Source organism: Spermophilus citellus (genome assembly GCF_964194105.1).
Source record: "Spermophilus citellus genome assembly, chromosome: 3".
Taxonomy (NCBI): domain Eukaryota; kingdom Metazoa; phylum Chordata; class Mammalia; order Rodentia; family Sciuridae; genus Spermophilus; species Spermophilus citellus.
In genome coordinates this window covers 155,019,274-155,035,893 of record NC_138184.1, presented here as the reverse complement: position 1 = coordinate 155,035,893, position 16,620 = coordinate 155,019,274, and the positions used below count along the sequence as shown (strand labels likewise).

The 16,620-nt window shown below is 33.8% G+C and overlaps 1 long non-coding RNA gene across 2 annotated transcripts in view; it reads right to left on the bottom strand.

Annotated features, from left to right (window-relative positions):
* Nucleotides 1–2,723: 2,723 nt before the first annotated feature.
* LOC308644976 overlaps nt 2,724–16,620 on the bottom strand; it is a 22,212-nt gene continuing 8,315 nt past the window's right edge. The window contains exons 2-3 of one of the 2 annotated variants that reach the window (XR_014021127.1): nt 6,131–6,233; nt 2,724–3,031 (exon numbers count right to left, since the gene is read on the bottom strand). This is a non-coding gene — a long non-coding RNA (uncharacterized lncRNA). The remainder of the gene's footprint in view (nt 3,032–6,130; nt 6,234–16,620) is intronic. The other variant, XR_014021128.1, reaches the window with a different exon arrangement.

The following is a 16,620-nucleotide window of genomic DNA, read 5'->3' as shown; positions in this document are numbered from 1 at the left end:
GATTCTTGGTAAGTTATTTTATTCAGGATTTATATTTTTTAAAAAACTTATTAACTGGCCAACTATACAGTGCATTATAACTTTTAGGTGAAATATCCTATATAAGTGAAAGATATTTGCATTGGAATTGTTATTCAGCTTATTTCTTCCCATGAGTTTGGAGAACACAATCAGAAACATCTGTAATATAAAGATTGTATCAAAAAATGAATCCTGTGCATTGACAACAGTGGCTTGGAATTTAGTTCTTAGTTTTTAGACCTGATTATGTGGGTAGTTTAATCCACACTTAGTTGTACATTTTGTTTCACATGAGCAAGAGCATAGTATGATAAATGAGTGTGTTGAACTTTTCTGTAGCTGAGAAATTTTGACCTTTGGAATAAAATATTACCACTGCCATATTCAAAGTCTTTCTAGTAAATCCCTTTAGTGACTCCAAATTGATATTGTTATTTAAAGTAATTTTTCTTGTGTACAGGTGTAAAGAGATACTGGTGTAGAAACACTACAGGTCATGATATAATCTGACCTTAAGCAGACTTGCCTCTAAAAAACCCAAGATGCTGTTCTTCTTTCAATCATTCATCAACTCAATGAGAAAGAATGTAGTAAGAAAGTTCTATTTGTGGTGCTCCTCTTTTCCCAAAATTAAGCACAGGAGGTTTTCTGAGTTTATGAAATACTTGGAATTTCACCTAAGACAGATAAATCGAGGCCCAAGTGATTCCTTTTTTTTTTTTCCCCCGAGAAAAATAGAAAGCCCTCCTACATCTATTTTTTGAATAGGAAGAGGTGAACTCAAGAGTCATTTGTCAACCACCATGTGGAATCATTTCTGCCAGACTAGGCCATCAATTAAGCTGGAAAACATTGCCCTTGTATTTTATGTATTTTAAGGGGAACGTGTTATACAAATGAGAAAGAAGGAGCAGCAAGACTGTACCTGGTCGATCCAGTCCCCTGAGCTCCTCCAGTTCTATTCCCATAGATTGTCTTTCATCACCTCCTGGGTATCCACCTACAGCTGCACTGCAATACCAGCATTCAGTTACACATCCATACCACTGGTTAGCAGACAGACAAAGAAATCTCTCCAATTTAGTCATTTATGTGTCAGCAAGAAAGGAACCTCACTTCCCTTGTGGCCAGAGGACTTAACTTCTACATCACTGAAGTGATGGCTAGACTTTTACAAGCCATTTTCTTTGGATGACAATTTTGGTTTTAAACCCTAACAGAGCATCTGCAACTACTGTTTTACTGAATTAATTTCAAATGCAGTTGTGTTCCCAGTACTCTGACAGTTTTTAAAAGTATGATGAGACCAGGAGTTGGAGACAACAATAGAGCAGCTGTGTTTTGTTAGGATTTTTTAGCATCTTGCTAAATTATGTCATAGAGAAATTTCAGGAGGCTAACATCAGGCCAAGTAAAAGTAAATCCCTATTAAACATACATAATTCCATGACAAGCAATAAAATGAGAATATACACACCACCAAACTCCTAGCTCAATATGCAATGATCACAGAAATATATAACAAAGAGGGTGAAGAATTTTTTTAAAGTTCTTAAAATATTACAACAGATTATGAATTATAAGGAAAATTCATTAACTCAGTTTGTTGGAAAAAAAATGATTTAGGCACTTATAATACAGCAGATACTGCCTGAGATTCATGGGATTCATCAGTGACTTAAGATTCCTGACTTCAAAGAGCTTAAATTCTGAGATGATAGGGATCAGAAAGAAACAAAGACAAGCAGGGGTGTGAGAAGGCTGACAGGTGGCAGGTTGCAGAATTTGGGTGGTCAGTATGTTCTCTGACAAGTGAATATTTGAGCAAACGTGTGAAGGAGGTGAGGAGATTGGTAGTTGTATTATAAATAATAAATTATCAGTTAAACATGAGCATCTAAAAATCCATCTGATAAATTACACACAGTATGATCAACAGAGCTGATGACTGATCATTTAAAATTTCAGAAAACAAGAATGATAGTAAAAAATCCACTTTTTTTGGTTCTTCTCATTTTGCTCCTCCCAAGAGCTGCTTTTTGATAACTGCCTTCTTCCTCATTTTTTGCTGTGCTTTTATATTTTTCCCTGCCAAACTGACATATATCCTCTCCCTCAATATATGTTCTTTTAATTATATGAATAACTAGAAATGTTTCCAATAATACAATACTATTTTCCGATGGAAATAACATACTCACCTTATTATTTCTGTAAACACTTTTTTGTTACTCATGCTGTAGCCATCAGAATAAAGAAGTGTCATTTAGTGATTTTAATTTTGTTCCAGAAGCCTTACCATGAAGTAAAAAACTCCCCCAATTTTTTAAACATCCATTAATTTCAAAGGGAAATTTTCATTCATATTATCTCAGTCCAAAACTTGATTTTCATAAATTGGAAAATACATCGACTGAATAAGTAAAACATATCTGTATATACAACAAACAATGTAGGGGCTGGGGATGTGTGCGGCCCAGGTTCGATCCTCAGCACCACATACAAACAACGATGTTGTGTCCGCCGAGAACTAAAAAAAAATAAATATTAAAAATCCTCTCTCTCTCTCTCTCCCTCTATCACTCTCTCTTTAAAAAAAAAAAACAATGTAAAAGTAAAATGCAGTTCAAAATAAATGCAATGAAGTTTCTTAGGATCATCCAGGAACATGAAGATTGGATTGGGGGGTGGTTGGTGTTTATCTTCAGACAGGTTTTTGACATCCAGAGAAGAAATGCTGGATGTTTGGTTTCTTAAGGTTGACATACAAATTATAGATATCTTAAAACAAGAGACATTTATTCTTTTTTAGGTCTGAAGGCCAAAGTACAAATTCAAGGTGTCTGCAAACCAGAAGCTCTGACAAAAGATCCCCACTCCGTGCCTCTCTTAGTTTCTGGTGATTGCTGGAAATCCTTGCTGTTCCTTGACTTACAGATGTACCGCTCCAGTTTTTCCTCTGTGTTCACATGGCTTTCCATTTCTATGTCTCTGGGTTCAAATTTTCCTCCTACCATAAGAACACAAATCATTATGGGGACAGAGCCTTCATTATGACAGCATCATAACTTGATTACATACAGTGACTAGAAGTTAGTACTTCGAACTTATCTTTCTGTTGGACACATTTAACCCACTGGATAAGAATTGCCTTTCTCTGACACTAGAACAAAATAAAAGCTAGACCTGAAAGCAGTTCAAAACACATGGGCAAAATGGCTTGAAGACTCAAAAGGTGCTGCCTCTTCATTCTTCCTGCCTGGCAGACTAACAATGCAAAAAGTGGTTTTCATCTTCAAATTCAATTTGTTCCATGTGATATTTTTGATTGAAATTATTGTGTGTTAAATAAATGTGTCTGTCTTTTTCTGAATGTATACTATCAAAATAATATTGACAGGGCATATTGTATTTAATGTGCTTAAGAATGAAAAACAATTGTTATTCCCCTCAAAATAGTGCTTTTTGAAGAAGAGTAAGCTGTCATGGTGAAAAGTGGTTAACCAAACAGTTATAACAAAAAATAAATCTATTTGTTCAGGTTTGAGGGCAGTCCAACTGTGATTTACAGCCATATATTTTCATGATAATACACTGAAAGAAATATTTCAAATGTATGTTATTAAATAGTCCCTTAAAGATACTTAAATACCTCCACAATTTAAGAATCCCCACACTGGAAGAAGGGAAGAAAGGTGGTTGCAATGTGCATGCGGTAAGGGCAGGGAAAGTATTCTCCAGATTCATTTTCTAATGAAGCAATTTGCATACCAACTGTACACTTGTACACTGCTGGTGGGACTGCAAAATGGTGAGGCCAATTTGGAAAGCAGTATGGAGATTCCTGGGAAAGCTGGGAATGGAACCACCATTTGACCCAGCTATCGCACTTCTCGGACTATTCCCTGAGGACCTTAAAAGAGCGCACTATAGGGATACGGCTGCATCAATGATTATAGCGGCACAATTCACAATAGCTAGACTGTGGAACCAACCTAGATGCCCTTCAATTGATGAATGGATAAAAAAAATGTGGCATCTATACACAATGGAGTATTATGCAGCACTAAGAAATGACAAAATCATAGAATTTGCAGGGAAATGGATGGCATTAGAGCAGATTATGCTAAGCGGAGCTAGCCAACCCCTAAAAAACAAATGCCAAATGTCTGCTTTGATATAAAGAGAGCAACTAAGAACAGAACAGGAAGAAAGAGCATGAGGAAAAGACTACAGTAAACAAAGACGAATGGGGGGAGAGAAACGGAGAGAGAAGGGAAAGCATATGGAAATGGTAGGAGACCTTCAAGGATACATAAAATTATAAGAGGTTATGAGGGGCAAGGGGGAGGGAAAAAAAAAGGGAGAGAATTGAACAATAGCAGGGGAGGTAGAGAGGGAAGATGGGAGGGGAGGGGAGGGGAGGGGGGATAGTAGGGGATAGGAAAGGTAGCAGAATACAACAGTCACTAATATGGCATTATGTAAAAATGTGAATATGTAACAGATGTGATTCTGCAATCTGTATTTGGGGTGAAAATGGGAGTTCAAAGCACAATTTGAGTCTAATGTATGAAAGATGATATATCATGAACTATGTAATGCGATAAATAATCAATAAAAAAAATTAAAAAAAAAATAAAAAATAAAAAATAAAAAGAATTATGTCTCACAAAGGATAAATTCTAACTAACTAACCCCCATTACCTCAGAATGTGACATCCCTTGGAAGTCGGGTCTTTGCCATGTAGTCAAGATGAGATCATTAGGGTGGACCCTAATATAACATGACACAAACCTGGTGCAGATGAAACCAGAATACCATGAAAGCTGTGATCAAGGTGAGGCATCTCCAAGCCAAGAAATACAAAAGATTTCCAGCAACCACTAGAAGCTAGGGGAGAGGCACGGAACAGATTCCTTTTCACAGCCCTCAGAAGGAACCAGTCCTGCCAACATCTTGATCTTAGGCTTCTAGCCTCCAGAACTGCGAGACAATAAATTTCTGCTGTTTTTGCCACCTACTCCATGGTACTTTGCTATGCATCTCTAGCAAACTAATATTCCAGCTTTGGTGTAAAGAGGGCTAAAATTGATAAGACAGAAAAATTTAGTTATCACATACCTGGACCTTAATGTTTGTCTTGATCAGTGTTGAATGTCTAGAGTCTGTCCTATACAGGGGTTGCTGATACCGTTCTATCCATACCCTCCAGGATAATGTAGTCTAATTGTTGGCGCATTAATGCTGGAAGTTGAAATTTGCCTTATATACAAAGGTGATTAATTCCAAAGAGAAATCTGAGATGTCACTGAAATGTAACACATATGTGGCAGCAAATCTTCACTCCCAGGACACTCTATAAAAAAAGGAAAGGATGAGTCAATGCACCTGACTAAAAATACACTTCCAAGCCTTTTTTGCTCAAAAGATTGCCAATAAAAGGTAGAAAATTTATCAGAAATATGTAAAAAACAGTTGGATAAGACTTCTGAAAAACGTTATTCAGATGTCAGAGGTTCCTTTTCACTTCTCCCCTTTTTTTTTTCTTCCTCCAAACATCATTTTAAAGTCTTGAGGTCCAGCAACCATGTGGTGATCATAAGTGATGATCAAGTTGAATCCCTGATACTTTCGTATAATAAAGTCATACAGGCAAGAGACCTAAATAGACATTTCTCAAACAAAGACACACATATAACCAACAGGAATATGAAAAATTGCTCAAAAAATGAATCTATATTTCTATATATGATAATTAATAAAAGCTACTTTTAAAAAAAATTTCTATTTTTCTATTCAAATAAAAATTAAAGGAAATATAAAAGGAAGATATCATCTGAATCATTTTATAATGAGGAACATTACTCAAGATTAAGTTTACATAATCTTTATCATCATAAAGTTAAAAAGTACATACACAAAATGCCTATTTTAAATAAAGAAAGTGTGGGACCCAGAGCAATGGAATTGACTATGCATGGACTGAACCTCTGAAACATGAGCCAAAATATACTTTTTCTCCTCTAAATTGTCCTTATCAGGTAGTTTGTTCATGGTGACAAAACCTAACTTGTCCAGAAATTGGTAGAGAAGTGGGGTTCTTACTGTGACTCACTTCACCTCGTGGTAGAGAAGCCTTTGGAGCTGGTTTGCAGGAGGAGTCTGTCAATGTTTAGAGATGCCTTCGCCTATAGCCATGAGGATCAACCTAGCACAACCACAAAAATAAGATTGAATAAGCACCTTCACCACCTCAAAACAAAAACAAACTTAACAGGTGAAGGTGTAAGTAGCTGCAAGCTTAAAAGAAAACATATGAATGTATATTGTCTTGCATGTTTTAGCCATCTTTGTGACTTTGGGTATTATGAGTTTAAACATTACAGCAAAAAATGCTAAAATTTCTGTCACACCAAAAAGTAATTTGCTCCTTCAATTTTCCATCCAATGAGAGATTATTCTGAGACAGACACTATGATAAATACTATGGATACTATAAGAACTAGATAAATATAATGCTTGCCTTTATGAAGCTTACACTCTGATGATACATGTACAAAAATTAAAGTTAAATTAAATATGATAAATGCTAACATTTAGAACTCCCTGAGAGAATTTTAGGACAATATGTTCCCATTGGCACATTCAAGATCAAACACAAGTCATTTTCTTTTATGTTTAACTCAATGTTTCTCTCTACCACTTTTAGAAGGTATTTAGTAATAAAAATAAGTAAGGGTTATATTATAAGCATAACCTTAAGCCTGCTTGCAAAGAAACGTGTACTCATTCTTAAACTTGAATTTGTTAGTAAGTTTGTATTGTATTAATTTCAGTGTATATTATAGCACTATGTGATGTCTAAGTATGAAGACATTATTTTGAACATGGGTCTAAAGTATAATCAAAGTACTTAATCTTTAATGCTAATTAAATTTTTGTGGCAGTAAAATTCTACCTTCTTTGATCCATATCTTAAATTTGTTGTACTTAAGGGTATAACTTCATGAGGAGGTAATGCCAACAACCATCCATTAATAGAGCAGGAAATAGAGTCAGCTAATGTAAATATGTATTAAAAGTGAGAAAATTATATTATTTTGTAAAGTGGTCACTATTTTAGTATGGTAAGACAACAGGAATCACATTTTCATGTAGTTGACCTCAATTCCTTATTACAAAACTAAAAATGTAATAGCCTCAAAGTGACTCTAAAAGTCAAATGTAATAATGAAATAGAGCACGTTATAGATTGCTCTTCATGATTCATCAAATACACATAGTGTTTCTTAGGCATATACAATAAACCCTTGGCAAGACTCCATATTGATTTAACAACACCAAAGAAAGAACTTTTAGATTTTGGCAGAATTATCAATCCTACACCATGAAAATCTTAGCTATGTGTTGATTTGAAAAACAATAACAATAACATAGAATGAACCGGAATATTTATTTCTATTAATAGGTCTAAATTGTTATTAGCTAAATTAAAAAACTTTTCTGTTGCAATTTATCACAATCAGTAAGGCAACCAACAATTGGAACACATGATAGCAGATCCCCACAGATTAGCCAGTGGTGGATTTCCAAGGTTTTCCATACCTCAAAATACCTCCCAATTTCAATAGTAAGGGTCAATTCTGCTGAAGTTCAGACTTGAGTCACTCCAGGGTTGTCTTTGTACTAACTGAATAAAGGCATTCTTTGGAGAGAACTTTTTTCTTCCTTGCTTTTCTAACACAGTGCATGTCTACTTGATTACTGATATAAGTTTATCTATGAGGATCCATGGAACTCACACAGATAAGTTCCCTGTCAAACTGGCACAGGTCTGAATCTTGTAAACCATAGTCTCTGAGAAAATGTTTGCCAAACTCAGATTTATGTCTATCCAAAGAAATTCCATCTAGTTTCTCCTCTTATCTCCAAGAAAGCTACCAACACTGGCAGCTGCTGTAGCTACACTATAGCCAAGCTTATTCTAGAGTAGATAGTGCCAAAATAGTGGTGGTGGGGGGGCTCTGGTTTTTGTTTTTTTTTTAATGTTCACAGTTCCCAAGAGAGTAGCTGTCAACTGGCCAGGGAATGCATATGTATGGGCCAAACCACAGAGAAATATTCTTATCTAGTGTATATTTATTTTACTATGTGGTATATAATAAATACAATCCAAATTTCTCATTCTTCGTGAAATGTTAATATATGACTTCTGACTGGGGCCCAGAAAGCTCTGCAACATCAGTGATTAAAAAAAAACTGCAAAATAAAAACATTTGTATTATATCCAGATATTTTGACTTAATGCATTTTTAAAATCTACATTTTTGTAACTAGTCTCAAATAATATTGAAATATCCATAATACCCAAAATTAGAAGAACATTCTTATTCCATAAATACATTTCAAAGGAAAATATTCTAATTCTTTAATTAAGTAATTTAATAACTATGAATATTTCTATCTGACACTATTAAAAAAACAAATTAAGTAAAAAAATTTATAAAAATGTCTAATCTTATAAGCATAATATTAACTGTGATTATTTAAGCTTTTATACATCTAGTTCAATATAAAACCCATTTTCACCACTCCATAGTCTTTCAAAATAATGAAAAATTAGGAATGTTCTGGAATTTTGAAAACTAACACTAATGTCTTCTATTTTGAAAACTAACACTTTAAAATTATTGAAATATAACTTCTTATAATTTGTATCTTAATGAACTTTAGCACATATATTTGCCTTCCTTTCCTTTGGCAACACATTTAAAATGAAAGTTAAAACAATAATGGTAAAGAGTGCATTCATAATAGTGAATGAAATGAAAGAGAATATACGTTATACTATAAAATTTAACAATAACAACAACAACAAAAATCCAAAGTAGTTGAGAACTCTTTTCTAGCAGTATAGCAGCCTAGACACCCTAAAATGGTCCTGAAAACAACTAAAAATGCAGGATCCAATGTACATAGCCTTAATTAAATTTGTGAATGTTATAAAAAGATAAGGCTGGATGTAAAAAAAAATAGCATAAAAATTATCAATTATGTTGTTTTCACCATAAAGATATTTGCCAACTCAGATAAACTTGAGTGCCAGCGTTCAAGGTTTCACAAGTCATAGGAAGTATGAGATAAACCCTAGATCCAAGTCAACATGGAAAGTCTAACAGATGATTTTCCAACTAAACTGGAGAGGATATGGTGACATATTCTTGGGTAGTATAAAATGTGAACTCTACCCCTTACGACCTCCTGTTCTGCCACCCTCACTCCACCCCTCCACCATCCAGCCACACTCGCGCCTCTGCTGCTAGAGATAAAATGAAAAAAAAAAATTTTTTAAATCTTGTAGCTCAGTGCTAGTGAAGGGGGAAAAACTTTCCTAAGAATTTGTAAATACTAATAAATTCTCAATGATTTTTGCAAACTAAGTCTATGATATCTGGAATTTGGGAAATATTTTCAACCATGAATGTGTTTTACAGTGGTTTTGGTTAATTAATAACTATAGATTCTGAAAAGAAGCAACTTCAGCAACCTGATGTCCTTTCTGAAGGATACCAATCTTAAACCAATGCCTTAAAGAAATACCAGGTAAGCTTCCAAAAGATGTAAACTCATACTCAAAATCACAAAATATGAAAAAATCAAACACCATGAAGAAGAACCAGAGAATCAACAAGCAGTAGAATCAAGCCCTCAATGGTCAAATAAATCCTTTTTTAAAATGTCTTTTTCTAGGAAAATTCAAAGAAAGAAATGATGACATGAATAAATAAAACTCTAAAAACAACAGATTAGGAAATAATCCAATTTAACTTTTATGTAAAACAAAATTTAAAAACTCAGGATATGATGTAGTTTCTGGCCATATTAGAGTGTCAGGAATCAGTTTTATTATTCCACCTTAAATAAAGATGATATTGCTAAAATATATGAAATTACAGTTTTCAAACATTATACAGAGGCAATTCAGATCTTTGATTGTCCAGAGAATGGGAATCAATGAGTGGAGACTTGTGACTATGTGCTCTAGTTTGGCTCTTAAATACCCCCCAAGGTCCATGTGTTGAAGTCTTAATCCCCATCTTGGTACTTATTGGTAAGTAATGGGAGTGTAAGTAGTAAGTAGTAGTCCTTAATAATTTAAAAGTACTACTACTTAATAATTTAAAAGTACTATTACTTAAGTAACTTAAGTAGTACTTAAGTTGTATACTTAATTAAGAAGTAGGGTCTAGTGGTAAGTTTTACCTAATAAGAGTGCACTCTTGAAGAAGTTTGTGAAACTCCCATCTATTCATCTCTTTCATTTGTTTTCCTGGTCACAAGGTGTGTGGTTTTACCATGCCATGCATTCCCATCTTGTTATGCTGCCACAGGCCCAAAGCAACATTTGTTATGGACTGAAACCTCCAAAACTGAGCTAAAATAAACCTCTCTTCTTTATATGTTTATTTTTCCAAGTATTTTGTTATAGTAAAGGATATCTGACTAATACACTATCAACAATGGACAGGAAAAGCCCATACAGAGTCCAGTGGTGTCACTGAGATAAGGAGAAAGACATTGGGATTTGGAAAGGCCACAGCAGCCAGCATTTATTGGATGGTATACTGACAAAGGAGGAGCTGTATAGAGATAAAGCTCTAAAGAGCAATTCCTTGTTCAAATAGTAATCTCTGCATATATGAGATAAAGCTACCTCAGATGAAGGAAGAAAAATCAGAAACCATGAAGTCAAATAATTCCTAGAGCTCACACAATGCTAGGAATATCCTACCATGTAACTAGAGAAAAAAGACTTCAGAGTATGTAGGGTATAGGGAGTCACCTCCAAAAGTTTATTTATAAAGATTATATATAACTTTACATTATATAAAAGTGAGAAGGGAAAAAACACGCAAGATTATCTCAATTGATTCTTTATCACAATTAATGATGCAAAGTATTTGACAAATGAAATACCAGTTCAAAATAAAAGATTAACAGCTAGCTAAAAATAGAGAATTTTATTGCCCTAACTTAAAAAGTGGGGGTGGCATCTGTTTCAAAATAACAGGTAAAATCATACTTAGTAATGAAAAACTAATGCCTACCCACTATAACTGGGAAAAAATATAGGCATGTGTTCACAAATTTCATTTAACATTGTACTGAAAATTCAAGCCAGTACAGTGAGGCAAAAATGCATGCATACATGTCTTCATACATACATATCCTTAGAAAAATGTAGGCACATTGAAAAGGAATAAGTAAAGCTATTGTTGTTCACAGGTAGTAAGAAATACTATTTGCTGAGCAAATACATTGCCAACAAAATTAAAAGTCAAGATATAGAATTGGAGAAAATGTTTGCAAAATGCATATTTAGTAAAATGGATGCAAAACATATAAAGAAAAATAGCAACATGATTAAAAATAAGAAAAAAACTTAAATACTTCACACACACAAAAAAAATACATGCAATAAAATACCACTATATATACCCTCTAGAATGGTTAAACTTACAAAGGATTTGTGAGGATAAGAAGCAACTGAGACTCTCATACATTGCTGGTGGAAATGTGAAATGGTACAATCACTTAGGAAAACAGCGTGGTACTATGTGCTAAAGTTAAACAAGAGCAAATTACTCAGACATTCCACTTCTTGCAACATACTCAAAAGAAATAAAAAGGTATGTCCCTAAAAAGATTTATAAGCAAATGTTCTTAGCAACTTTACTTACAGGACACTTGTAGGTCAGTATCAACTGACCACCCAATACATAACAAATTATGTTTTACTTATACACTGGAATTCTCCTCAGCAACAAACTGCTAATATATGCAAAAATGTGTTTGCATGATGCTAAATGAAAGAAGCTTGTAGAAGTCTATTTATGTGATGATTTCATTCACTTGCTATTTTAGAAGATAAAGCTGTAGTAATAGAAAGAAGATCAGTATTTTTCCAGGACTGGATAGAGGCAAGAGTCAGTAACAAAGCAACCTTAGGGAAGAGAATTTTTGGAGAGCAAGACTTATCTATATCTTGATGCAGTGGTGATTGCATGACTACGTCCATGTTTACAAACTTATCAGTTTGTTTTCTTGAAATTAATAGTGGCTGTTTTCTATATAATTTAAACAAAGCCCCCATTGTTAAAACACTATCAAAAAAATTTGATGTATAAGCAAGTCAAGCAATTATTTCATTATTTAGCCCATTCAAATGACAGAAATTAAGAAGTCATTGAATACCAAGCAATGGAGAATTTGCATTCAATATTATCTTTTGTGCATTACTGGTGGAAGTAGTTTTTGGTTCTACTAAACTGTATTCATATATTATCTTTTTAAATTGGGTAACATAAACTCTATACCTTAACACTTTTACCATAAGAGCAGATGCAAGTTAACTCTTACATGTATAAACTGTAAAACATACATATAACATTCTTTTCATTGCTCTATAATATGAACTAATAGAAATATTAAACATATATAACCAAGATGACAAATTATAGTATACTCATACAAGAGAGAAACATACTGTAGCAAAAAAAAAAAGTCACACCTGCCCACATAGAATGAATGTTTGAGACATAATGTTGAGAAAAACAGCTAGTCTCAAAAGATGATACACTGCATAATAACCTGTTTATAAAATTCAAAACAAACAAAACACATAAGTGTGATTAATTTTGGTTATAATGGTGAGGTTCAATTATAATATCAATAAATAAATGTATTAATTCATGGCCAATGATAACAGGAGTCATTAACCAAGAATTATAATTAATTCAATTCTATGTTCTTAGAAGTCTTTCTAAAATAAAGATGTAAACATGTAATTGGTAAGAAAAATCAATAAGCAGATGAAATAATAATATGTCATAAATATATCTTAATGAAGAAAACATTAGCATAATCTTTAGAAAATATGAAAAACACAGAAAAATAATAGGCAAGCAAAACGGAAATCTGAAGCTTTTGCTAAAATGAAGAAAAGATAATCCTTTTTACATTGTTGAGGAGTTATTTTTTTCCAAGTGACACAGAGGTTGTGACAATTGACCCTTTTAGAATTAAATGAGTCAATCACTTGGCCCCAGTTAATCTTGCATGAATATGTCCAGCATAATTTTTGGCTTTGTGTAATTATTATTTATAAAAATACTATCACGCAAGTATTTAAACTTTGAGGATTATGCTATCAATCAAGTCAGGGAACAAAATTATGTTTCTAGCACAAAATGCAAATCTTACCAATCTTGAAAATGTAAAAATGAAGGTACAAATAAACACAGAATGATGCAGGGAAAACAGAAAGGGGAGAGAGGGGTCTGAATAATTATATTTTTTATAACTCAGAATGACAAGAAATTGTATTTGATAAAATTAGAAAGAAGTGTCTAGTTGGGTTTCTTTTTTAAGTTATTAGTATAACTGAGAAAAGAAAAAAAATGCTGTAATTATCTGATTTTCAGAATAGTAATGGGACAAAAATGTCCATGGCAGTATGAATAATATATAGCACCATTGGTTATATTGGAAGATTCAAAACTCCAAAAAAAAAAAAGAAAGAAAGAAAGAAAGAAAGAAAGAAAGAAAGAAAGAAAGAAAGAAAGAAAGAAAGAAACTCTATAGTTAAAAGTTAAAATTTTATATTTTTAAAAAAGAAATTGTATTTGATAAAATTAGAAAGAAGTGTCTAGTTGGGTTTCTTTTTTAAGTTATTAGTATAACCGAGAAAAGAAAAAAAATGCTGTAATTATCTGATTTTCAGAATAGTAATGGGACAAAAATGTCCATGGCAGTATGAATAATATATAGCACCATTGGTTATATTGGAAGATTCAAAACTCCAAAAAAAAAAAAAAAGAAAGAAAGAAAGAAACTCTATAGTTAAAAGTTAAAATTTTATATTTTTAAAAAATGTTAAACTATTATTTGGAGTAGTATAAAAGTAGAATAAAAAATTTAAAATTATAAGCAGCTGCCTATTTGGAATAGGACTGCAGATAGAAAAATATGTAAGTCAAAGAACTCCTGTGTTTCATTTTATGTCCTCCTGTACTGTCAATTTTTTTCCTGTTTGAATAAAGCACTTTTATCTAAAAGGAACAGATAAGTCAATAACATGACACCAAAATAACATGCCTTACAGACTTATCCTTCAAGTAAATGGTGAATGCTACATTTTGTATCCTCTACTTATGTTATTTTTACTCCTCTGTCAAGATATGCCCTCCCATTTCATGGTATATAATGATACCTATCTTCCTTTGCATGAAAAGAACCTAAATACATCTCAGACTTGAGCTAGAGAAAAAATTTTAAAATAACTTGTAAAATATTGTATGCTCATCACTCTCAGCAAGCAGAGTTTTCAGTGTCAGTAATGCAAAAGGAACAAAAAGAGGCAACCAACAGTTCTTGGAATCATTGAAGCTAATTTGTAGCCAGAGCCCAACTGAAATTTAGAGATCACTCAGGGCTGTGCAGATGATGGCTCAGCCTCTAAGTAGCACTGCGCCTTAATTTGAACACACCCAAAGAACCACAGCAGTGTTATCTGAGGCTCATTCAATGATCCTTGCAGTGAGGTAGGACCAGTCAGCCAAGATCTGACTCCCGTTGGGGAATCAATCGCATACTGTCCCCAATAACCTTGCATGAAGTGTACTTAGTTTGGCTTTTCTTTCAGACTTTGAGACTGAAGAAAATCTTAGAAGACAAAGCACTCTTTTTCTTCTCTTCATGTAGAAGCTGGATTGACAAATTGCAAATTTGTGTCCTTCCGATGTTTCTGATGCAGGGGAACTCAGTTCATTGAGCAGTTTGCTACCTAACTCTCCAGATACCAGATGCCGTCAAGGAGACTGTATAATTTCACCAAGGGGTTGAAATGTATCCTCTTACTTCTCCAACTAAAAGAGGAAAAATGGAGAGTTCCGATCTTGTTTTCCAAAAGTTAATTTTAAATCCCTTTCCTTGCTTTTCAAGAGATGACTACAAGAACAACCCAGAAACATGAAAACCCAAAATCACATCTTTCTAAAATTAGTCAATGAACAGGCATTCTGTGTAGTAAAGAACTGTAATAAGGGGGTGACTGATATCCCAGTTTTGATTTTTATTTATCTCATTTATTGACTCACCACATATTCCTGTATCCTGTCTTAATCCTGTTACTCTGTACAGCTTCAGTTTATCAGAGCAGAATGAATCTTGTGTTTCACATCACTTTAAAAAGCCATGCAAAGAGAAATGAGGAAATAATTTTATAGGCTATGTTTCCCAAAAAAAGAATGGACCAGTAAGGAATCCTTGCCAATCTCATGATAAAACTTACTTATAGGTTTGGAGTGCTTAATATCCTGTAGAGAATTCACGCAATATAATCACTAACCTGACAATTGCTGACTTAGGGTAGTGACTTCAAAATTATCTTTCACAATAAAACTCTACATCATGTACGACCATAAGAATGAGATCCTGATTAGAATAAGTTATACTGCCTGAATGTATGTCAAAATACACTCTACTGTCATGTACATCTAAAAAGAACAAATTTTTAAACATTATCTTTCAGCTCACTGGATTTGCTGAAACTCTCCATTCTCATGCAAAGAACAGATTTTCAAAAACTTAAATATTTGCTCCAAATCTTAGGTACTGTGAAGGGCCTGCATGTATGGAGGTATACTTGCACACCTGTGCATTTGAGGTTAATTTGTCCAAAAACACACTACTCTCACTGGACAACATGCCATTCCTTCTACATATCACATGTCCTTTTGGCTCAGGACTCTTTTACTTACTTATTTTTCTGCCCACACTGCTCAGTGAAGATAGCAATATGGTCCCTCTTTCCACATCTTCATGCATTGCTCAAATGTCACTTTCTTGGTGAGGTGCCACCAGATCACCAAATCAAAAATTACAACTCCACCACTCCAGCTCTCCATCATTTTCTTCCATGTTTTATTTTTTCTCCATAGTACTGGTGCCTTCCACTGTGTTCTGTGACGTATCAATACCGATATGACTGACACACTGAGGTGCTCTCAAAACATTTTTTGAATGAATAAATTTAAAGATGATACAGATGATGTCAGCTTGGTATCTGAATGTGACTTTTATTACATTATTTTTTTCCACTATAAATATGCATTATTTCATTTTTCAGTAAAACTACATGCTCGTCCTAATATCTAAATACTGTGCTGTTTTTCTGCTCAAGTGATTCCTCAACTTCCACTGTGTAATTGTTTGCACCTCACTGGCCTTCTAGTCTGATTCATCCAAGGATTATTTGTCATTTCCTATTTCACTTAGGACTACCTTGAAAAAGAGGGGTTTTCCAAGCCCTTCCCCCCTAAAAAAATCCCACAAAGGAAAAAGAAAATTGGCCCCAGTACAACGATGAAGAGAATTTGCTGTGAGATATCACGTAAGCATATTGAAAGATACCTGGGAGGAACGGGCCACGTAGAGGAGAAAGAAATTGGACTGCACAAGGAGTCTCTTGCTCCCCTCCCTCCGATGAGATGTCTCTGGCAGGGGTCCCATCTACCCCCACTCAAAGGGCAATA